The following is a 25,253-nucleotide window of genomic DNA, read 5'->3' as shown; positions in this document are numbered from 1 at the left end:
CCATTTGTTTTTCCCTTTCCTTTGTTCTAGGGCAGCCAGAAGTGCCTGAGGAATGCCACACGTATCCCTCCTGGAGGGTAGGATGTGGGGTATCAGTTTGTACTTTGCCGGTGGCTTGCTTTCTGCTCCCTCATGACTATGGCTGTGACTGATGGCACCTTTGTGTATGGCTGTGATAACCAGTTGCCGTGTACTGTAGTAGGCATTAATTTTGGTGTCTCCACCAAACTATAGGCTCCAAGAGGGCGGGATCTTTGCATCTTCTCCACATTGAATCTCCAGTCCCACATACATGGCTGATGCTGAGTATATATTGGGGATTATTATGGGCTGAATTGTGTCCTCACCGAGTCCATATGCTGAAATCCTAATCCTCAATAGCTCAGGATGTGACTGTATTTGGAGATAGGACTTTAAGAAGGGATAAAGGTAAAAGAAAGTCATGTGGATGGGCCCTGTCCAGTATGACTGGTGTTCTATTAAGAGGAGATTAGGACATGTATAGGCACAGAGGGCGACTGGGTGAGGACAAAGCCAAGAAGGCAGCCACCAGCAAACTGAGGAGAGAAACCTCAGGAGCAACAAACCCTACTGGCACCTTGGTCTCAGACTTCTAGGCTCCGGGACTATGTGGAAATAAGCATCTGTTGCTTAAGCCACCCAGTTTGTGGTATTTTGTTATGGCAGCCCAAGCAAACTAATACACGGACTAAGTAAAAAAAAAAAATCATCATACCGAGGTATGGTGTTTCTGAGTTTGTGGCTCTAACTCACTTGAAATAACACATTTGACATTCTATGAAAGAAAGATGAGGGATGAAAACCTCATCTGATCTTGAATGATGACCCCAAATGATCTTGAATGGTTACTGATTTGAGATAACAAGTCATGAGAATTTACTCTGTTTCACAGCACAGATTCTGAATTGCGTGTGATCTATGATCACTTCCTCCTGCCTAGCCCTTAAACTTTTGCTGTTAAAATGTTTGGAAGCTTTTTGGTTTCCAACTTTAATTTTTACAAAGCAGAGGGACAAAGGAGAAGCATGGGGTAACAACAAACCTATAAAGCTAATTAATACCTCAGGTAATCATTAGGAGGTGTTCACAGAATGTCTCTTTAAACAAACCCTGTGAATAGTAAGGGTTTTTGCCACTGTCATCATTTCTCTGGAAGAAGCAGGTGCTTCTTTCTGTATCTGGTTCCCCAAAGTGACTTTAACTTGTTCACCATAAATTACTAAAAAGAAAGAAGTAGGAGAGACCACATACTTTGCAAACCATTGTGGGGTAGGTAATTAGACACAGTGGCATTGCTTGTTTCTAGCAGGTGTTTCCTGGAACTGCTGAGTCTGCATTTAAGGCTGGGGGAGGGGGTGGCGGGAAGGGAAGGGTAGGGAATGGATAGGGCCCTGGGCAGTGAAAACCTGTACCAAGATATGACTCTCAGAGAGCATCACAACAGCAGATGTCACCAATCCCCTTTTTATTCTTCGAGCTTCCCTGAGACAGGTCAGCTGGTTCGACAAGCAGTTCTGGATTAACATAAATCTGACTGTAGGACAGAGGGTGTGTCCCCTAATCTTTGTGAGCCTCAGTTTCCTCATCTGGAAAATGAATGTAATGCTAGTTTATACCTCATAGGATTTTTGTGAGAATTAATGAGATGAGCTTAGCACAGGATGCTAATAACTTAATAAAAGCTAGCAGTTAAGGCTGTTGTGTAGACTTGGAAAAGGCTCAGATACTTGGAGGGATGGAGGATTCACTAACTTCTTCCAGTCAGTTCAGAAAATGCCCAATGAACTGGGAGTGAGGTGACATTAGTTCGAGGCGCTGATCTATTACTTTTAAATAATAGGTTTGCTGGTTGGCATCTGTCACAGGATTCCTGTAAGGATTAAATGAGAGAAGATATAAGCCTTGTAAAGTGCTATATGGCAACTTATTTTTATTGTTTCCTAGGGCTGTGCAGACCAAACCGTAGTCATCTAGTACAATTATTCTCAAGTTTGAACAAGTTTGGACATAGTGAAACTAGTGTCCTGTATGTGAATCTGTGTGTGTTCCAGGAAAACACAGTATCCTGTGAAAAATATGAAAGGTATTTCTAGGGGAAGAGAGTTTCTCACTAAATAAGCCTGGCAAACACACTGTACCTATGACCCCCTTGGAGAGTCACAAGACCTGTAATAATATGAAAGGCCCTGAGAAGTCCTGCATTTTAGAAATCTTTTGGACTTTGCTCACCCAAATTCCTTAAATGTATTTGCCCTCGGAGCCTTCCTGCAGGGAATGACCCTTAATATATTACAGGACACCATTTTGGAAGTGCTGCCAACACTTGAAACATTTGCAAAGGCTTCAATGTCCTCAATCTGCTCTTGCTAAATATTATTCTTTTAACTATGTTCCATGATTTTGAGTCTCTTTTACCATCATGATCATTTTACCTCCACGTGTTCCATGCATTTATATTTGCTTTTGTCCACTCTGTAACTGAGCAAGCATATGTTTCTAGGTATACTGGACAATTAGACTTAAACAAGGCTAGACATTCCCTAGGATACTGGGTTTTGTGCAGCAAGAGAATCATGGAAGAGGAGGGGGTCACATAGGCTATTGCCATTTTCTTTGTTTTCAATGCGCAAATCTCTCTGAATATCACAAGCCATGCTACTAAGATCCTTGGGGTCACCCCATCTTTGGATCTCAACAGCATTTATCCAGGCAGAGAAGCAAAGGTACTGTTGCTCAGTCTGGAAACCAGTGGCCCCTAGAGGGCGGTGTAGTCACAAGAATAGACTGGGAGCTTGGTTTCCCTGGACTTTCTGGGCACTAAGCCTCCTGGGATGCTCCTCTGAGGAAGTGCTCTACTCTTTCAATGTATTTTTTTTAAATTTCTCACCAAATGCCTTAGGAAACAGTCAAAAATGTCAACCAGTGCATAAGGCAAACACGGAGGAAGGGTAGAAGTCCCAGAGGAAAGATAGCCTGGGTCTCAGAGAGGAAGCCGCCTGGGTGGTGGCTGCTGCTCACATTTTGTTGTTCTTGTATCCATTGCTATTATTATGCTTCTGATTTAGGGCTGCAGTTACCAGGGAAGATTCATCTTTATCTTGAGCTAGGGCAAACTTCTCTAAGAGCAAAAAATACCTTAGTGTTCCTGAGCTCTGGGTTTTCAAATTTGATGAGAATTTTAATACAAAGGGAAAGGGGACCTTTCTTTCAGTAAGTAATGAACTATTGTATATCATGACAGAATCAATATCCACCATCCCTCTGGTGATGAAGAGCAGAGCCTTAGCCAGTGCTGAGTCACAGTCTCGCATCTGCTGCTTACCGGTAGGGTAGGCTTGGGCAAGTGTTCTCTGCTCCAAGAGCTACAGTGTCATCAGCTAGATATCCAAGTAAGCTCTGTCTGTCCACCTCAAAGGATCGTGGTGAGGATTAAACACAATGACAAACACCTTGTGTCACTGGAGCTCTCAAAGTGTGGTTCCTGGGCTGCCAGCATTGCCTCACCTGGTAGCCTGTTAGCAATGCAAATTCTCAGGCTCTATCAAAGATTTACTGAATCAGAGTGTGGTGATCTGTTATTTAACAAAAGTGATTTGTGTTTCACTCCAGGTGACCCCGAGACGTGCTCAAGTTTGCAAAATGCTATTGTACAGAAACTGGCTGGTAGATGCTCAAAATAGTGGTATTTTATCATTGCTGTTATTATGAATTATTGCTGGGAGCACAAAATAGACAGTCTTTACTCTAAGAGATAAACAGTCTTGTTAACAGGAAGATCAGAGTGTTGAATGTGGAGTGAGCACAGAAGAGAGTAGAAATTGTGAGGAAGGAGAAATGGGTGCCTATGCATCAGTATGGTGTGACAAAGCTTTGAGGTGGCAGTGGGCTTAAAGGATGAATAGTATTGAAAAGGCAGCTGGACATGAGCCGGACATTCTAGATGAGGAGACAGCAGTAGGGAGAGCTGTGGCACACAGGGGAGAAGAATTGAGAAGTATTGAGATGGCAGCTGAGTTAACATTTGTTTAAACTTTCTGACCATCCATGATAAGCCACAGTGGATGTGGAAATGGGAAAGACCTGGGGCTACAGATTCTTGAAGGCACCTTAAGAATTGTGGAATTGGATATCCTCCTTTTTATGCTCCTCAGTAAGATAAATACCATGGATTGAGGATTTACTATGCATTAGACACTGTTTTGAGTACTTTACATGAATCTGCTCACTTAATTCTAGCAAAAACCTGATAACATATCCACTATTATTAGCATTAGTATTAGTATTAGTAGTAGTAGTGCCATTTTATACATGAAGAAACTGTGGCTTAGAGAGGTTAAATAAATTGCCACTGGTCATGCAAGTAATTAAGAGGAACTGGGAACTAGGTCTGTCTGATTCTGAGGGGCTCTTGGTCAATTCTACTTGAGGGCTGGAGGGTTTGTGTGTAGCAGAGCCAGTAGTGATCACCCCAATATTGCCTTTGTTCCTTTCCATTCCTGAGGCCTCTGTGCAGTTACGTGAGGCCACATGACTAATTTGGGTCAAAGAAATGTGAGCAGAAGGTATATCTTCTGGACTCAGGCACTGAATGACCTGTACATAATTCTCCAGCTTCTTTTCCCCTGCTTGGGTGATCCAGAGGGTAGATTTGTGTTCAAATAGGTTGAAAAGACAGGCCCAGGCTGTCTTTCCTCTGGGATTTCTACCCTTCCTCCGTGTTTGCCTTATGCACTAGTTGACATTTTGACTGTTTCCTAAGGCATTTGGTGAGAAATTTAAAAAAAATACATTGAAAGAGTAGAGCACTTCCTCAGAGGAGCATCCCAGGAGGCTTAGTGCCCAGAAAGTCCAGGGAAACCAAGCTCCCAGTCTATTCTTGTGACTACACCACCCTCAGGGGCCACTGGTTTCCAGACTGAGGGACAGTACTTCTAATGATCCATTATAGGATCATGAAGCTTTTGTTGGCTTGCATTCCTGAATAACTTTATGGAGCAGATCTGTATCTTTGATGTATATGTAGCTTAAGCAAGAAATACACCTTTGCCAAGTTAAGAGGCTGTGATTTGAGGGTTATTTGTTACTGCAGCAAAAGCCTAGCCTATGCTGACTAATAGTTATAAAAGAGGTAAAATTAGATGTATAAAATTGAAAGAATCCTGAGTTTTGGCCTAAGAATTTTCCAATCTACTATATAGGCAAGTTGAACTACTTAAAGTGTTCTTTTTTTTTTTTTTTTGCGAGAAATGGAAAGTATTTTATTTGTCTCTTTTTGAAGCTGAATTAAAGGTAGACATTAACAGTGTATATTACATATAGCACTTTTTGAGAATCATGTTTTAAAATCTTTCCATTTTGATAAATAAAACCAATCTATCCCAAGATCCTGAAAAATCCAACATTGGAAATATATTCTAAATTTGATTGGTTTCTTCATATACACAGAATCAACACACACACACACACACACCTACTTGTATTTGCACACATCCAAACAAACAAAAAGCAAAAAATAAATTTAAAAAAAAAAGGGAATTTCTTTCATATATTTGTGTGTCCTCCTTTTCAGTCTGGGAAAATATGATTACCTGAGACATTTTCTCTGAGTTGCCCTGGGGAATGTCTTCAGAATTCAGTCTCCAAAGCAAGACTTGATCTTGAAGTCCACGTCCAGTCCTTTCTCTTTTCCTTCGGCAGATGAAATGTGACAACACTGCTCCCTGTTAGTCTGGCTGCCAGCATGTATGTGGTACAACTCTTTCAGTTTTCCACACTCCCTAAAGAATAGGCTGGGAGTTCTTTCAGACCTTTTAGATTCTTGGTGTGAGCTTGAAGCTCAGCTGAGATGGGTAAGATCCCTGAGCTGGCCGAACAATTTTGTTATTTATTTTTAATGTCAAATTATAACAAGAAAATCCAGGACCTCAAGGGAAATACCTTTTTTTTTTTAATCTTTTTTTTTTAAGATTTTATTTATTTATTCATAGAGATGCAGAGAGAGAGAGAGAGGCAGTGACACAGGCAGAGGGAGAAGCAGGCTCCATGCAGAGAGCCGGACGCGGGACTCGATCCCGGGTCCCCAGGATCACGCCCTGGGCTGCAGGCGGCGCTAAACCGCTGCGCCACCGGGGCTGCCCTCAAGGGAAATACCTTTTAAAGAACAAAGCACCATGGTGGATCTTTCAGCCAGGTAAAAGTTCAAGAGCCAATTGCCAAGGGCAAGCACAAGATTGTGGGAGAAGGAGGTATTATTTAAACATTTATGTATAGTTGCAAACATAAATTCATTTATGTGAGGATCTATAACCAGGAAAAATTATATTTCAACAATGAGTGTATTCACAACAAAATTCAATGTGCAATTAATAGTGGTTGTTTATTTGGCTTTCATGAAGCCCAAGTTCATTGAGATGTGGAATGCTAAGAGGCAGCCATGTTATTAAACAAATATGCCACAGAAGAGTCCAACCCAACTCTGGGGTGATCTTTTGTCCAAACTGTGTAAAGTGTTGGCCATATAGCATTAGAAGTTCTAGGATGGAAGGTGGGTATGTTTGGACTAGTATGGCAGAGGGGCCAAGAAGGTATAACATCAGATCTTAGTTTGGGAGGTCCTATGCCAGTCAATCAACATTACTGGGCTTCAGTCTCCTCATCTGAGAATATGAGATTTGGTCATTTGTTCAATAAGTATCTATGTGTCTTAAGTGTTCTGAATGCTGGGGAGACAGCGGAAGAATAGGATCATTGTGGTTGTGCTCTCACATAAGCAATCAGATAAATGAACCAGCTATTTTTGTTGTTGTTGTTGTTGTTGTTGTTAATTAGCACTTCTATGGGGGAAAAATAGGTTGAAGAGATAGAAAGTGACCAAGGGGTAGGGAGGTAATTTAAGTTGGATTTGAATGATAAGAAAGCTAGGCTAGGTTCTGGGGGGCAGGGGAGCTGATGAGAACAAGTGGATTGAGAGAACAGGAGGAAGTAATGTGCTAGAAGTAGGATGAGCCAAGGAGCAGCAGAGGTAGGAGATCCAGATGGGAAGACAGGAAAGCTGGAAATGACATAGGGTCATGCTGACCATGGTGGACTGTTTTTTGTTTTTTTTTTTAAGATTTTATTTATTTATTCATGAGAGACACACACACACACAGAGAGGCAGAGACACAGGCAGAGGGAGAAGCAGACCCCATGCAGGGAGCCCTATGTGGCACTCCCCAGAACTCCAGATTCACGCCCTCGGCCAAAGGCAGGCACTAAACCGCTGAGCCACCCAAACTGTTTGGATTTTAAATGGATTGATTGATTGATTGATTGATTGATTGCTAGAGAGAGCATGCATGTGAATAGGAGAGAGGCAGAGGGATAGGGAGAGCAAGAATCCCAAGAAGATTCCATGCTTAGTGCAGAGCCCAATGTGGGGCTCCATCTCACCACCCTGAGATCATGACCTGAGCCAAAACTAAGAGTCTGCTGCTTAACCAGTTGAGCCACCCAGGCACCCCATGAGTTGTATGGATTTTATTCCAAGTGTAATGGGAAGCCATTAGCAGGCTTAAGTAGACAAGTGACATGATCAGACTTTTATTTATTTATTTTTTTTAAAGATTGTATTTATTTATTCATGAGAGACAGAGAGAGCAAGAGACATAGGCAGAGGGAGAAGCAGGCTCCCTGCAGGGAGTGTCATGCGGGACTGGATCCCAGGACCCCGGGGTCATGACCTGAGCCAAAGGCAGATGCTCAACCCCTGAGCCACCCAGGCATCCCAGACTTTTACATTTTAAAAAGACTCATTCTGGCTGCATGTTGAAAACAGATTATTGAGGGGCCAAGAGTAGGAGGAGCAAGACAAGTTAGGAGGATCTTGTGGGTCCCAAGATTACACTGGAGTTAGGGGAGGCAGAGGAATTTTAAAATATGCCTCCTTGTGTCTGGCTAAAATAAAACAAAAAACACACTCCCAACCAAAAACTCCCAACGAACAAAAGAATGTTCACTGTCTGAGATGAATGTGCCATTTACTGAATCAGAGGTGAAATAGAAAGTCATCAAAGCTCATTATTAGTAAATGTCTCAATCATGGTGTGAAGAATGATGATTCCCTTTTTTAGGGTATTGATTTCGCCAGGGAACAGAAATCCCTTGAATATTTAATATAGAAGCGCTTTCATGGAGACAGCCAGATGCATGGGTGACAGAGGACTGACATGCCTAGCAGGAGACAGCGAGGCAACCAGAAATAAGAATAGGGGGAAGCCCCTTGTACTCCCCAGCTCTAGGGGCAAAGGCAAGAGATGTACACCTGGACCCTAGGGGCTGGGTCACCTTAGGAAGCTGGTAGAACCAGTGGGTGTGTCTGCAGGGAGGGGATACAGCCACTCCCAGTGAGGCCCGGGAAATAACCCCTGGCTGTTCTCTCTTCCTGCTTTGCCAGTGCTTCCCATTGGCCAAAGCCACAGGAAGCAAGCTGAGGCAGGTGCCTGGAAAGCACATCTTATAGGCTTTGCTGTGATGCAGGACAAAGCAGGAGGATGGGGAGGAGTGGACCTGGGGACAAATAGGTCCAGGACCAATGCAGCCCTGTCTCTGCCTCTGAACTCACAAAGCAGCAGGCAGTGCCTCTTCGACTTGGGCAGAATGGACTGTGGAGGCAGGTGACATTCTACAACTGGCTTAGTTTTCTCTCCCGTGACAGTTGGAGGCAGGTGTCCCTGATTGGTGAGTGGCTTTTCTTCTTGGAGAGATTCAGGGCCTCACCCTCCCTTAGGCTCAGAATCCTTTTCATCTAGCTAGCAAGAGGGGGAAAGAAAGTATGGAAAAATCCCATCAATTTCTTTATTTAATCCTCATGACATCTCTGTGAAGTGGGCACAATTATGCTGCTCACAGCAATGGGGTGCAAAAAGGTTAATTAACCAGTTGACGGTCACGCAGCTAATAAATAATGGAACTGAGATTTCTGACCTAAGAATGAAGAGCTAGGTAAGGATGGTGATAGATCAACAGCAAATTGGCAGATGGTTCGTTGCTGAGAGTGGCTTAAGTCTCAAAAAAGGAAAGATTTGGGAAAACAGTGCCAAGAGTCCTAAATCAATAGGATAAAATTGAATGGGGGAACATATACATTCCTGCCCTTAAACTCAGAAAAACTACTTTGAAAATGTAATGTTTCTGCCCTCCCTTGGATCTTTATTTTAAATGTGTGGATATATACTTTGTTTCACTTCTAGGTTGACACTCATTTCCAAAATAAACAAAGTATAAATTAAAAATAAATGCCTATATACATATTGGATGAGAAACACCTGGCTTAATAGAGTTTACAAAAAATGGATTTAAAGGTCTTAGTTGTCTGCAGGCTTCTTATGAATCAGCAGACTGAGGTGGCATTCAAAAGAGGACTTTCATCAACAGAAGTGAAGCATCCTAAACGAGGGAGGTGAAAGTCTTTACCTACCTGGCCCAACCTCCAGTGTTTGGTTCGGAGCATCACATTGGAGGAAGGACACTGACACACTAGAGTGTGTTCCACTCTAGTAACTTTGATGGAAAATGATCTTGAACCCTTGTAATATGAGGATGGGTTAAACTTAGTAGCAGGAAGTTTAGAGGAAATGTGATCTGGAGAGACAACAGTGCAATCAGTAGGTTTTCTCTGTAGGGCTCCAGAGGACAGAGCCGACAGCTAGAAGCCGAAGGAAACATGATTCTAACCCAATGTGAAAAAGAATTTTCTACAGAAGTAGAATGGGCTAAGTGTAAATGACCAGCCACTTGAAACTAAGACCGAATAAAGCTCATGAATGGTTAGGGGAGATGAAATTCCTCAACGTAGCTGGAGAGGTCCCATGTGTCTGGTCCCCACTTTACTCTCAAAATACATAGTTTGCAGTGCTTCTCCTTGTCTCTGCATTCCAGCCCCACTGGCCCTTTTAATCCTTCATATATAAACTGATTTTTCCCACCACAGGCCATTTGCACGTGGTTTCCCTCTATGAAGAACATTTTTCTATTTCTGTTAATAGACATCCTAGTAGGTGTGAGGTGATATCACATTGTAGCTTTGATTTGCATTTCCCTGATGATTAGTGATTTGATATGAAATAAAGTAATAATGTAAAGCCCTTTGGACAGGGCTTGGCACATAGTGAGTACTCTATAGGTTGTAATTATTTTATTATGACTAAACATTATTTAGTGTACTCTAGGCAATGTGATAGGTACTTAAATACAAGATCGTATTTAATCCTCTTACTAAGCCAGTCGAGTAGTTAGTATAGTCACTTCTTATTTTATTTATTTATTTTTATTTTTTATTTATTTTTTATTTTATTTTATTTTATTTTATTTTTTTTTGTATAGTCACTTCTTAAATGACTTGTGCAGGTTCTCATAGCAAGTAGTTTGAAGTTTGCACGGGGAGATGATAGGAGGGCGTTCTAGGCATGGTGTGAGCAAAGGCCTGGCCTAGTGCATGCATAGTGAGTCATGGTAGTCTAGGATATATGTAGGGTCCCATTAGGGGAGGGGAAAATATGGGCCTCATCTCTCATTCCCTCTGTTGCTAAAATGTGGTTCACTTCCTAAAATCTCTCACTGTACTCTGGCCCTGGCCCTTGCCTGGCAGGCTTGTATTTCTCTATCCTGCAGTGAGACTGGCTAGCCTGCTTTGTATATTTGTTCCTGACAAGCCGCAAAAAGTCATGCTGCCCTTTAGAAGCAACCAATTATACCTCAGTTTCTTTAAAAATAAGGAAATTGAGAATCCCTCTCCTGTAGCACCTTTGCACTGAGAGAGAGCCATTGTAGTAACAAGACCATAGCTATCTTCAAGATTTATTCTACTGTGCTTGGGCTGTAGAGTGCCACTCATGGCTTCTGAAGTGTCTCCGGAAGAGAACCAGGGTATCATCCTACTCCTTTTAACTACAACTACATTTCAGGACCTGCTTGACATGATAGTACGTAAATGGGACATTTGCATAATGTATTGAATTTCCAGTTAAACCTTAATTAGTTGAACTGGATTGTCCCATAGGAAATGAAGATATAATGAGTGTTACTCTCCTTGAGTCTAATGCTGTAAAATGTAAAGCAATTTTGGGGGAAAATTTTGGCTGTATTTAGTCCCCTCATCTAATCTACTTTCATAATCTTTTCCATTAACTATCATGCACAAAGATTTCCCAAGGAATAAGCCCTCACTTGTGTACTTAGAGCCTTAAAGAACAAGAAGGCCTTATAAAGAGCTCCTTAGAACAATCTTCGCATTTTTCTTGCATCTATCTGTCTGCCTACTGAAGAGTGTATCAAGCTTCCATTATAATGTACTGCTAGACAGAAATTTATGTTTCTTAAGATTTTTAAGTGTCCATTAAATAACCAATTATTTCAAGCAATTTTTATGACAGTAAAATAATTTGGACTATCTCTTATTAAAAGAGAACTCACTCCTCCTGTCTCTCTGCCATGTTAGGACTCTTTGGAGGTCTTGAGCCCTGAAAAAAGATTATGCCTATACCCACTTTAATTGCTGTGTGTGATTCAGAGTGAAAACAACACTAAACTTGAAAATGTGTATGAAGAAGTCCAGAAAGTTTGATTATCTTCCATGTGGGAATTCTTATATACACAGCCATCTGACTTCTGGGTGGGCCAATGGAATGTGAGCAGGCCACTCTGTTGTATGGTCCCTGATAGCATTTATTCCTGTTGTAACTTAGCGGTTGTCTGCATAATTATTTTCTCAGTTCTTTTCCTCATTATACTGTAATGTCCACAAAGGCAGAATCTATCTGCATGCTATTATATTCCCAGTATATAGCACAGAACCAGAGCCTGGAATATAGTATGTACTTAATATTTGTTGGAAAAAAATAGCTAACATTTATTGATTGATTATGTAGGAGGCACATGTCTAGGTGCTATATCTAATATGTCTTATGTTCTTTACAATAACCCATATATATGAGTGTGTGTGTGTGTGTGTATATATATATATATTTTTTTTTTTTTTTTACAAGGGCATTGGAGCACAGTGAGGTAAAAAATACGTCATACTGTAGTAATTTTCCTTTAGCTTTAACATTCTAGGACTTTAAACAGCTTTGAGGTGTTCTCCAGCTGGTTGGAAAACTGTGGTCCATAGTAGCCACCAGGAAGGTAACTGACCTGAAGCACTGATGGATCACGGGAGAGTACTTGCTCTATGGTGACATTGCCAAAAATATTTAAGATGCCTACTTGCTTGAAGAAAATTGGACCTCAGTTTTCTTCCTGTCTTTTAAAATCTGAAAATTCTCAATCCTAGAGGTAAATTGTAGAGATCTACTGCTATAGAGTTGCAAGCCAGATCCAGAAGGGTACATGGATGGAGCAACAAATTGCTTCTAGGCAAGAAAGAAATTCCAGTTTTGATGTGGTTTACCCCTTTGGAAAAGAACACTGCCTATTGCTAGTTAAGTAACAAGATGTTGCAGATTCTCAAATCCTAATCTCCTGTCCTTTTCGCTTTAAGTGAATGATTCTAAATTCCAAAGTCTTTGGGTGGGGCAGGTTTACCATGATCTTGACTCAAACTCCTTTTGGATCCTTTTCCCCCTATGTTCCTCCACTCATCTACTGTCAGTCGAGACTTTCTGTCTTGGGAATTTTCTGAGTAAAAGCAACTGAAACCTGCTTGAGCAAAAGAGAATTTACTGGCTGAGTTACTGGAAAAAGTTCATTGGTGGAAGTGACTTTATTCAGGGGCTCAAATTGATGTCTTTGTGAATTTGATGTTTTCTCAGATCTGCTTTACTCCATGACCAGTTAGTTCAGGCAGGCTCTTCCCTTGCAGTAGCCCTAATACCCCTAGGCTTGCAACCTGTCTGCTCAGCAGCCAGAGCAATCAAAGCTGCTTTTTTTCTATTTTATTTTAAAGATTTTTATTTATTTATTTATTTGAGAGGGAGTGAGAGCAAGAGAGATCACAGAGAGAGGGAGAAGCTGACTCACCACGGAACAGGGAGCTTGATGTGAGGGTGGACCCCAGGACGCTGAGATCATGACCTGAGCCAAAGGCAGACAGTTAATCAACTGAGCCGCCCAGGCACCCATCAAAGCTGCTTCTTCAGAATAAGTTAGCATAATGCTAGCTAGTATAACAAGCAAGCCCTTACAATTTATTGTCTCAGTACAATAAGAACTTTTTTTTCTTTTCCATGACGGTTGCACACAGGTGTTCCTGATTCCCACCAGTTTTTTTCTGCACACTCTCACCAATACTTGTTATCTCCTTTCTTTTTGATAATAGACATCCTACTAGGTATGAGGCAAAACCTCATTTTTTGATTTCCATGTCTCTGATGATCATGAGTGATGTTGAATATCTTTTAATAAACCTGTTGGCCATTTTCATGTCTTTTTTGGAAAGAAATACATTAGATCCTTTGCCTATTTTAGAATTAGGTCATATATTTTTGTTTTTCTTTTGCTATTAAGTGGTATGAATTCCTTATATATTTTGGACATTAATCCCTTATCAGATATAGTTTGCAAGTATTTTCTCCTCTTTCATAGACTGTCTTCTCATTTTGTTGATGTTTCCTTTGCTGTGCAACAGCTTTTGATTTTCCTGTAGTTCCACTTGTTTATTTTTGCTTAAGTTGTCTGTGCTTTCATTGTCATATCCAAAAAATCATTGCCAAGACTAACATCAAGAAGTTCTTTCCTGGGATCCCTGGGTGGCTCAGTGGTTTAGTGCCTGCCTTTGGCCCAGGGCATGATCCTGGAGTCCTGGGATGGAGTCCCATGTGGGGCTTCTGCATAGAGCCTGCTTCTCCCTCTGCCTGCTCTCTCTCTCTCTGTGTCTCTCATGAATAAATAAATAAAATCTTAAAAAAAAAGAAGTTCTTTCCTGATGTTTTCTTCTAGGAGTTTTATGGTTTCAGGCTTTATATTTAAGTCATTAATCCATTTCAAGTTAGTTTTTGTGTATGGTGTATAATAAGGGTCCAAATTCATTCTTTTGCATATGGATATTGAGTCTTTCTAACACCACTTATTGAGATTATTCTATTCCCATTGTGTATTCTTAGTGCCCTTGTCAGAGATTAGTTGACCATATATGTGTGGGTTCCATTGACCTATGAGTTTGTTTTTATGCCAATACCATACCATTTTGAATACCATAGCTTTGCACTCTAGTTTGAAATCAGGAGGAGTGATGCCTCCAGATTTATTATTTCAGCTTCAGAATGCTTTGGATAGTTGAGGTCTTTTGTATTCTCATACAAATTTTATGCCTTTTTTCTATTTCTGTGAAAAATGCCATTGGCATTTTGTTAGGGATAGCTTTGACTTTGTAAGTTGCTTTGGGTTGTATGAACATTATAACAATATTAACTCTTCCAAGTCATTGACATAGGTTATCCTGCCATTTATTGCTATCCTCTTCAGTGTTTTTCACCAGTGTTCTTATGGCTTTCAGCATGTAGATCTTTGAACTCCTTGGTTATTGTGTTGAGGTTTATTCATTCTATTCTAATTTGTTGAGAGTTTTTGTCATGAAAGGATATTAAATTTATTCAAATGCCTTTACTACATCCATTGAGACCCTTCATTCCATTAATGCAGTGTGTCATGTTCATTGATTTGCATATGTTGAACCACTTGGTCATAGTGTATGATCCTTCTAATGTGGTTTGAATTCAGTTTGCTAGTATTTATTGTGAATATTTGCGTCTATGTTCATCAGGGATATTCGTCTATAATTTTCTTTTCTTGTATATCCTTATCTGGCTTTGCTATGAGAACAATGCTGGACTCATAAAATGTGTTTGGAAGGGATTCCTCCTATTTGATTTTTTGGAAAAGTTTGAGAAGGATTGACATTAATTCTTTAGGAGGGCATACATTTTTGATTGTCAGCAGTCAGTCTGCCACAAATTTCTAATATTTCCAACCAAAGACTCTGAAGTTAAGTTTTAGTCTGATTTGGGTCATCCTTAGATTAATAACTATAACCTTAGAGATGGAAGTCTTTCATTAATTTTTTCATTCATTAAAAAATATTTACAACAACTATTATGTGCCAAACACTATGCTCCTCTCTGGGAATATAAATGAATAAAACAGATGACAATTCCTGCTCTCATAGAATTTATATACTAGTGAAGCCAGGTAAGTACTAAGGTGTACAGCATTTTAGATGGTGTTGTGGTCATTAATAAAGTAAGAAAATTAATAAAGTAAGAAAAAAAAAAGGATAGGTAATATTGGGGATTCGCAGATTTGAATTTTTGATTCAGTGTCATAGAAGGCTTTACCGAGAAGGTTACATTTGCACGAAGATTTGAAGGAGATAAAGGAGTAAGCTATATAGATATGGAGAAAAAGTGCTCCAGGCCAAAGAAATGGCTAGTAGAAAGGCCCTGAGGCAGAAAGAAGCCTGGAAAATTTGTGGAAAAGCAAGGAGGCCAGTGAAAAGAGTGAACTAGGGGGAAAGAAATAGAAGAGGACAGAGAAGTGAGAAGGGGCAAATCAGGTATGACTTTGTTGACCAAAGTCCTTCCAACTTTGCTTTTTTACTGAGGAAGATGGGTGGTTGTAGGAGGGTTTTGAGCAGAGGAGTGACATGATGTGAATTATTTTTCAAAATGATCCCTCTGATTACTCTGTTGAAAACAGACTATAGAAGAGACTAGGGAAACCAGAGAAGAGGCAAATGTAGTTACCCAGTGATGAAATGAAGTTGTCAGGGACCAGGTTGATGAGGGTAAAAGGGAATGGTCAAATTTGGGATATTTTTTGAAGGTAAATGAATTATGCTGATTGGGCTTGGGTGACATTTCTCTTGGAGTCAGGGAACTGAAGTCAACACCTTAACCACATGGGAGTCAGAAAGAGATGGTTTACCAATGAAAATTTGATGTGTTGTCACAAGAGGAAGGGAAATAGAAATTGGGCAGTTCTCAGCTGGGATGGATTAGATTATGTTACAGTCGATGACAGCCTCAAACCTCAGTGGCTTAAAGCAAGTTTTACTTGAGGCACCAGCTGCATGTCCAACATAAATTAGCAGGAAACCCATGCTTATTATAGTAGTTTAGTGTTTTAACTTGAGTTAAATGAGGCTCGATGAAGATCAAGAGAGAAACCAGAAAGCATGTCACAGTTTTGTTTTACTCCTAACTTCCAGAAGGAGAACATAGCACCCCATGAATGGCCAAATGGGGAAGCACTGGGCTTGGTCATGGGGCCAGAGGAAGAGAGAGAACTATGGGCAAGCACTTTTATTGTGGTTTATGTGGAAAGAAAAGGGTGAGGCAGGGCAAGCAGGCTTATGATTGGCTAACTGGAATAATTTCAGTGAACTCTGCAGCATAGGGGCTATCCTTCATTGTCTGGAACTTGGCCCTGGGAGGAATTAGGGTGGAAGTATAGTGACCTGAGGTGTGAAAGGCTGATAAGGAAAGTGGTTGGGGGTGTGAACTTCATCAGCTGTTCTAGAAGAGGAACTGATGGGCCTCTAGCTAGGACCTTGAAACTGAGTCAGGGCATTTAAAAAACTCGAGAAACTTTTATAATCAGGGACTCAGGCTAACAGAAACTCTATCGTCTCATGATTTCCTCATCTCAACATGACACCTCAAGATTGGTTGAAGTTAAGAGAATGGAGAATTGCATATGGACTCTTAAATGTTTCACCAAAAGAGACTCATGACACTTCCTATGACAATTAGCTGGCCAAAGGAAGTCATATGGTCACACCTCACTTAAAGAGGATGTGTGTCTTGAAGGGGAGAGGAGAACCAAGAATCTCAGTGAGTGCCAGCAAGGTCTACCCCAGGAGTCAAACCCAACAGATATCTACCATATATACTCCATGGTTTCCAAAAGCACAGTGAACATTCACTTTGTTTGCATTTCTTTTGTCCATCTTCTGCAGTCTACTTATCTTCTGAGACTTAACATTGACCACTCTTCCCTGGTGTCTGATCCCTTTGTAATTGCTTTTTCTCTTCTCCCCTGTAAACATTTATTTTTCCTTCCTTTGTGCTCTGATAGCAGGTAATTTATACCATCTTCAAACTCCTTTCTTTAGCTCTAAAGTTAGCTCAGATCCAATAATCTGTTACTGCCTAACAATCCCCCTCCCCTCAAATTTAGTGGCTTATGAAAACAGTGATTGTTTACATTGCTCACAAATTTATGATTTGGCTAGAGGCCATAGAGCAATCCATCTCTCTTCTATATGCATCAGCTACAGTGGGTTAACTGAGGCTGGAGGATCTAGATGGCTTACTAGCATGGCTGGCAGGTTAGTACAGGGCTTTTCCACAGGGAAGTCTGGACTTCCTTACAGCATGGTGGCTGGGTTCCAAGAGAGAGCCTCCAAAAAGAACCAGGTGGCAGTTGCATTGACTTTTAAATTTAGCATTAGGAGACCTGTGGTGCCACTTCAGCTGGAGTTTGAAGTCTACCCTGATTCAAAGGGTGAAAATGTAGATTTCACCTCTTGATAGGAAGAATGTTAAAACCACATTGTAAGAAGAGCATGTGGGATGGGAGACGCTTGTAGAAATTTCTAAAAAAAATGACGTCTGGCATAGCTCTTTACCACTTCAAATACATTTTATTATTAAGCAATAAAGATTATTGAGTGAATGCTTCTATCACTGTGGATCCTTGAGAAAAGGGGCTATGGTTTATCCATCTTCATATGTCCAAAGCAGAGCTCAGAGGTAGCTGTGAAAGATACTAATTGTTGCCTACTTTGTAGCCACTGCTTCACCTTTTCTTCCTAATCAACAAATCCCTCCATTTATTTAGGAGGCGAGGGCTCTAGAAATTCTGAAGGCGGGCCCAGACCTAAGAATGAATCACAATCGACTAAAGCATTATGGCCTTCATATTCCTCTTTCCTGCCTTATTGGTTTAAGGATGGCTATGGGATCTGATTTTCCCCAGAGAGATCTAGGAAAAGTCTGTTGAGATGAATTGTGGAAAAGATTTCCTCTTTTAGAAAAAGAGAAAGAGGTGCTCATGGAGAAATCCCACCTGACTTCCTACCTTTGGATGTTGTTGTGTGAGGATGTTATGTTTGAAGCTGTGGTAGCCATTTTGGAATCATGACTCTATTTCCATGGGAATCTCAAAAAAACCAACCAATATTTCTGGCATTGTTTAACTGCTAAATTAACCAACTTCTGGACCTGCCTCTTTCCAACTTTGTGTTATGTGAGGTAATTAATTCTTATTATTTAAAGCCAATTTTAATTGGCTCTTTCAGCTGTTATTTGCAGCTGAAAGCATCCTCACTGAACAGAGCTCAATTAATGTTCATAGAATTGAATTGAATTCCCCAAACTGATTTGGCCAACTTACTTAGTAGTCTGTGCCATACACAAGAATAAGTGCAAAGGATTATAAATTCTCGTTTCTATGTATACTGCTACTCTGAATTTCTTTATGAACCCCAAGGATTTCAAAGTTGGATTGCCTGGAAATGTCTCCAAACCAGAGCCTGTTGGCCCACATAAATCTAAGTGGTAACTTTCCTTAGGAAATTTCTTTTTTGGTTTAAACACTTAAAACACAAAAGGCCTCTGGGTGAGCTGGTTTCTTGGCATTCCCAAGTCTTGCAGCTGAGACATAATGACTAACTCCAGGCAATTAGAGAGTGAAGTTGCTACTGAGGGCCCCCAAAAATGGAGAATGCAGCTGGGAGGGGGCAGGTCTTTCTGGCATCCACCAGGGATAGCTTTGCCAAAACACCTGTAAACTTCTCTAGGCTGCTCCAACACAACCTCCCACTCTTAAGGAAAATTTCCCACATTTTTGGAGCACCTTAGCTATGATATTTATTTGACTTTTAAAATTCATCACAGGCAATTATTACTTTCAATAGCACATTTTGCCCCTTCCCCAAAGTGTTCTAAAAAGGCTCCAGGACCTTGGCCAGAATATTTTAAGATAGAATAAGGATGGCGATGAGGCAAAACCCCATTGGTAGGTGAATTATGGAGCCAGATGGTTGAGGTTTTCAAAGCTTTAGTTTTTGTCGGGCCCACATCTATTCCTTCTGCTTTCTCTCTCTGTTTCCCTTCATTGGCCACATAGGGGGCAAGTGATCCCAACCTGACCAGTCAGAGGAACCTGCTCTCTTCAGCCAGAATGACTGGCTCAGGACAAGCACATACCCTGGTGGGCACAACCTGATTCCTGTGAGATGGATTTGTTGTATGGATTCTGGAAAGGAGGGGTTCCCTATTTCTGTGGCAATATGGGCAGCAAGGACCGTAGAAGCCTGACTCTGTCAGTGATGTAGTTGTCCCCCAATGAAGAGAGTTTGGAACAGAAAGATGGCAAGGCAGAGGAGAGCAGAATGGGTAGTCCTAAACCAGCCATGTCTTTTGGGTTATGCAAGCCAATATGAACACCTCATTGTTCATTTCAATTCACTTATTCCTTAACCTTTTTTTTTTTATTATTAATATTGTTATACATGCCAAGGGTCCCTGTTAGTAGAAAAGCTGCCCCAGTGTTTACCTTTCTGCTGTCCTAACTAGGTCAAACCATTATGTTATTCTGAGGATCAAATCATTACTATCTGGGCAGGAGAGTGTGACACAGGACAGATACATTTTGATAGAGGGGATGTAGAAGAAAAGTTTTTGGAACCATAGTGGTAGTCAGCCTTTTTTTAAGCTTGAAGGAAGGCTTTGGGGTCCTTCAGAGACCCACCCACGGACACTGGCTACTCTCGGCAGTGACAAGGAAGGTGAAAAGGAAGGACAGAAGGACTACAGGTTACTGTTTCCTATGAAAGGGCTTGAGGGTGGTTGTCGTATTTCTTTTAGAGTCAAGAAAAGTAGAAATGATTCAAATTGCAGTAGAAACATTTATTAGTCATTTTGAAGATATTCCTATGGGTTTATTACACAAAGACTTTTAAAAGTTTCCCTTTGGGGAGACATGTAGGAAAGATGAAGGGATTAATTGATTTGAATGCAGCCATAATGCAGAAGCAGAGAGGACTCAGGGTAGGGTGACTAGTTGTCTTGGTTTGCCTGTCACTGAGGCACGTGTCCAGGATGCATGACTTTTAGTTTTAAAATTGAACAATTCTAGGGAAACTGAGTTAGTCACCATATATATAAGGGATTTTTAAGCATTTGACTTATCAGTATATTTATTTAGCATCTACTATATGCTAACTATTAGTTTCCAGGGACCCACAGTGAATAAAACTCTGTCCTTGCCCTAGAAGATCTTTAGACATATGAAGACAAAGACAATTTCAGTCCCTACCAAGAAATTCTGTATTTTACTAAAAACATTTGAGTCTATGGCTGATGTGAAATCTTAACCCAGGATGCAAGATTTCCCATGCATCCAACCTTGCTGACAAATTTCTGTGATTGACTGATTGAACAAAAGCAAATTGGGCTAGATTAGGAGTTTAGTTTGTTACCTGTCTGATGCTCTGTGTGCTCTCATTTACCTCACCTCAAGCCGTGGACGTCTTGACCTCTGTTCTCTTAAATGCTAGAAAAGTTGTCTCTTGTTTGAGTTTAGTTTCTGGTTTCTTAACCAATGGATCTTTGATCCTTTTTTTTTTTTTTTTTTTTTTTTTTACTAGTCAAAGACACCAAAAAATAAAAGATTTTTAATATGACAATGGATTGCCTAAATCACATACTAAATTGTTCTATAGAGATTTCACAATCCAGGAGCCATAGCCATGCTGCTGCAAGTAGGATTTCAACAAAGTTTTAGCTTCTTGATAGGATCCAGACATACACTTTGCTGCATGGTATGTACTAGCCTCAAGTAAATCTTCTTTTTTAGCTTCTTTGGCAAGCAGGTTAAATCGACTTAACATTGCAGCTTTACAAAGCCGACTTGCCATTGACACACCACTTTTAAATGGGGAACTTTCAGTGATCTTTCCACTTAGGCCATCCACAATCTCCAAAGAAATGTCCCCCTGTGCCCAATTTACCCCCACCTCCCTTACCTGTTACGAGTGTTGGCTTAAGACTCATGGATGTGTTTTTCTCTAAAACACAGGCCAACAGTCAGAACCTCAGTGGGAAATGGCTGGGAGGTTATGGTTCCCACAGCCAATGGTATGATATAGAAGTCTTTTATTCCTGTCTTGAGGAGGGGCAGGGCTATGATACCATTTGTATTCCAGAACTTCATACAGGATCAGGCTGGGGCTAGACTCCAGCTGAAACCACATCTTCACTTTGCCTCTTCTGTCTCTCTCACTTCCTTTAGTTTTTTTTTTTTCCTTCCTAAAAGAATCCTCCTCTCAGGCTCTTTTTCCAGGGAACCTCACTGAAGACATTGTCGTAGAATAACTTGGATTGTTAAGAGGACAAAATTCAGTAGTCATGCATTTCTACTAACTTGTTCCTAAAAACACTGTGAGATCTAAAACTTAAAGGTCAGAAGCCAAAGTTTCTTTTCCATTTCATCTACTCATATATTGGCATTTTCTCATAAGGCATAGCTTCACTTCCTCAACCTGTTTATTGAAATATAAAGATTTCAAAATCTAATCAATAAAATATACTTAGAAAGGTAGACAGCTACCCTCATTAATTTTCATATTTGAAGATAGACAGTGGATCCGCTGGCAAGTCATTTCTCTGGGTGGTTTTTTCAGCATTGGGTCAGAAGAGTTCTGAGGGTTAAGATCAGTAATAGAAGAGCAATAACACTATGAACAATAGTATTAGTAGTGGTCAGAAGAGAAGGAGGAGTATAGTATAAAAGCTGAGAGTGGGATCCCTGGGTGGCGCAGCGGTTTGGCGCCTGCCTTTGGCCCAGGGCGCGATCCTGGAGACCCGGGATCGAATCCCACGTCGGGCTCCCGGTGCATGGAGCCTGCATCTCCCTCTGCCTGTGTCTCTGCGCCTGTCTCTCTCTCTCTGTGACTATCATAAATAAAAATAAAAATTAAAAAAAAAAAAAAAAAAAGCTGAGAGTATGGGATCCCTGGGTGGCACAGCGGTTTAGCCCCTGCCTTTGGCCCAGGGCGCGATCCTGGAGACCCGGGATCGAATCCCACGTCGGGCTCCTTGTATGGAGCCTGCTTCTCCCTCTGCCTGTGTCTCTGCCTCTCTCTCTCTCTCTCTCTGTGACTATCATAAAAAAAAAAAATTTAAAAAAGCTGAGAGTATGAGTTTTAGAGTGATAAGCGTTTGGCTTTAAAATATCTTTAAGTATCACTTTTCCTTTTGCAAAACAGCAATAGTAATTATTAAAAATTAACTACCCCATGAGATTCTTGTAAACAATTAAGAAGCTAATGCATGTCAAGTGTTAGCATAGACTCTGATCTGTAAGTTCTCAGTAAGGGGCAGCTATTAAAAAGAACATGAGGAGAGAGGAATCCATGTAAACAGAGGTCCCAGGCAGAACTGTGCTGGAGCCTCTTGCAAGATCCAATAGTTAAAATTTCAGAAAATTTGTGAGCCTTTTGTTAAAGTCATCCATCTTTGTAATCATCTGTGGAGAGAGTGTTTACGCCATGGCAATTAGCAGAGGCTGTAAATCAGGTCTCCTTCTTATTCAAAAGCTGGCTGTTAAACATTTACCAGCACAAGAGGTGCAGGATGGGTCAAAGCTGTGACTTTTGGTGACCTTATGTGATCATGCTCTTCTGCAGGTGAGTGTGCTATAGGCTCTCTGTCTGCTCTTGCCCTGCCTGTGTCAGACTTTGCACTTGCAGTTCTTAACTTTCTGCAGTCATGCATCACTCCTTCCTCTCAAATCCTCCCCTTCCTTTGAGGCCCAGACCAAGCATCTTCTCCTCCAGGAGGTCCTCCTTGACTACTCCTGCCCACTTCTTGAACTTTTCCACCTGCCACTTAACATCACTCATTTCTGTGTTAAGGCTGGTTTCTTTCAAAGTTCTTTAAGCTTTTTTAAGGAAGCTTAAGTTCTTTAAGGAAGGTAGAGGTCTTAGTTTCATCTAATCTTTCCTTCTCTAGCATGCAGCTCACTGGCAGTATATAAAGGGTATAAAGACCCATGCTTGTGGGTCAGATCATGAAGCTGTGTGTCAGTTTCCTGAACCTTAACCTTAGCCAATCAGTTTCCCAGACTGCAAAATACATAGGTGGGACTAGCTGGTTTTTAACTTTCCTTCCAACACCATCCTTGTAACAACTCTTGGCTCAATTGAGCTAATTTCCCCTACTGGATTGAAATTCAAGAACTTGGAGCTTAGATGTATAGTTATCCGACTCAACTCCCTAATAGGATCAGTTACACAGAATAATTTTTCAGCCAAGGCTTATTAAGCCCAACAGGAACAATACCTCCAGGTAGATATTACACATAGGACTAATTATGAGAGGACACTATCTGAATCATTGAGTAGAGATTTACATCAGTAAATCCCACACTTAACTCACTTCTGTTTGTATAAATTTGCTGTGAGCCTTCAACCACTTTAAAACAATCTCTTTATGGCATGTGCATGAGTCAGGGTTCCTGGAGGCCTGATGCACAAAATCACGATCAGAGCTCGTTGGTGAGTCACATCCTTTGTGAATGATCATTCCTGGGTAAGGAAATACACAGCCTCCCAGCCTACACACTGTTGATTAGCATCTCATCTATCTGATCAAAGCCCAGGATCACAGGGACATTAGGTCTAAAAGCCAGAACCAAGATCAGAGGTGTATCAAGGAGATGCGGGCTCCATGGGACAGGTTTTTTTCTCTTTCTTTTTGGTGGGAAAGATCAGTCGGTACATTGTCACAGATGTACCATTTTTCTCCCTCTACTTTTTGAGAAGATTCATTACGATGAGACTCTTGCCATGGAAATGTCAACATTTGCCTCCAGTTGTTGCTATAGTTCAGAAAATGAAGTTTTTATGAGAAATGTGACACCTGGACACACCTCTTCACCTTGATATTGCCAAAGCTGCAAGTGACATTTTCCTTATTCACCAGCTAGCATCGTGACTTTCCCTGGTCAAGGACCATGCTTCCTAGGTCTTTAACAACCACACTCCCTACTTCCTTAGTCCTCTCTTTCCATGACCCTCAAATGCATACTCTGGGCAGAGATTCCAGTACATTCTGATTTTCCTTTCTTTCTACATTCCTACCTGCTTCTTCCCACTTTCTCTCCTTTCTTTCCTCCTCCACCTGCTGGTACCTGCCTCTGCTGATACAATTTAGATACTACCCAGGCCTCCAGGAGCTTATGTTTTCTACTGTTACCCTCTAGCTGAAGTCCTGTCTTATTTACACATCCAAAGCCTCTGGAGAGCCCAGCTCAAGGTCTAACCCAATCATGATCATTCCCATCTTTCTTTACTCATTTCACTAACATTTGTTGTTCAGTATTAGCTTGTGCTAGTTGTTTGTCACCCAGTGAGGGAAAAGATGATGTTTCTGTTCTTATGGAGCTTATCCTGTAGTGAGGGAGAGAGACAGGAACAGACAAAAAGCAGGTAAGGAAGTATCAGATCTCAGTGGTAGTCCCAGAACCTCCACGTTGAAGGGACTCAGGGGTAGAAATTTGGTAGTAAAATTGTTCAGGAGACATTGATATTTCCTTAATTAAATTTTGCCCAGTAAGGTTTAATGTTAAAACTTGATAAGATGTTGTCAGGACCTGGGAAGACAGAGGCAGGAGAGTTGTTTAATGGGACAGAGTTTCAGTTTTGCAAGATGAACAGAGTTCTGGAGATGGATGGTGGTAATGGTCACACAATGATGTGAATGTACTTAATGCCACTTGAGTGTAAACTTAACAGTGGGTAAGATGAATTTTATGTTATGTGATTTTACCACAATTAAAGATAAGACTTAGAGAAACAAAGAAATGGATAAGATAACAAGTTTGTTAAACTTTACACATAATATTGAGAAAGGTTCAGTGGTCTGTATGCATAACTATTATTGTGGGATCTGCTTCCTCTATGTCATTTATCAGAGCCTGGTGAGCACCATGAGAAAATAAAGCGGGGACAACTGTTAAAGACCCGCTGACCAATTGGTGGTTATGGAAACTTCTCTGAACTGATGATAAACTGAGAGATATCAGGCATATGCCAATTTGGGAGCAGAACTGGCTGCCCCCAAAAGGGAATAGCGAGTGCGAAGCCTCAAGGCAAGAGCTTGAATTGTTCCAGAAACAGAAAGAGTGTGGCTGAAGCATGGTGGAGGCAGGGCAGATTGGTAGATGGGGCTAGAAAGGTGATCCGTCTTACT

At 40.9% G+C, this 25,253-nt stretch overlaps 1 long non-coding RNA gene across 12 annotated transcripts in view; it reads left to right on the top strand.

The window, feature by feature from the left end:
- LOC102151640 overlaps window positions 1–25,253 on the top strand; it is a 379,776-nt gene that overhangs the window by 2,115 nt on the left and 352,408 nt on the right. Inside the window, exon 2 of one of the 12 annotated variants that reach the window (XR_005374653.1) lies at window positions 31–77. The exons of 10 other annotated variants lie outside the window; for them this stretch is intronic. This is a non-coding gene — a long non-coding RNA (uncharacterized LOC102151640). Of the gene's footprint in view, window positions 1–30; window positions 78–8,697; window positions 8,740–25,253 lie in introns of those variants that run through there. One more of the 12 variants, XR_005374658.1, reaches the window with a different exon arrangement.

Source organism: Canis lupus, chromosome 20 (assembly GCF_011100685.1).
Source record: "Canis lupus familiaris isolate Mischka breed German Shepherd chromosome 20, alternate assembly UU_Cfam_GSD_1.0, whole genome shotgun sequence".
NCBI classification, from domain to species: domain Eukaryota; kingdom Metazoa; phylum Chordata; class Mammalia; order Carnivora; family Canidae; genus Canis; species Canis lupus.
This window is presented reverse-complemented; position numbering and strand designations above follow the sequence as displayed.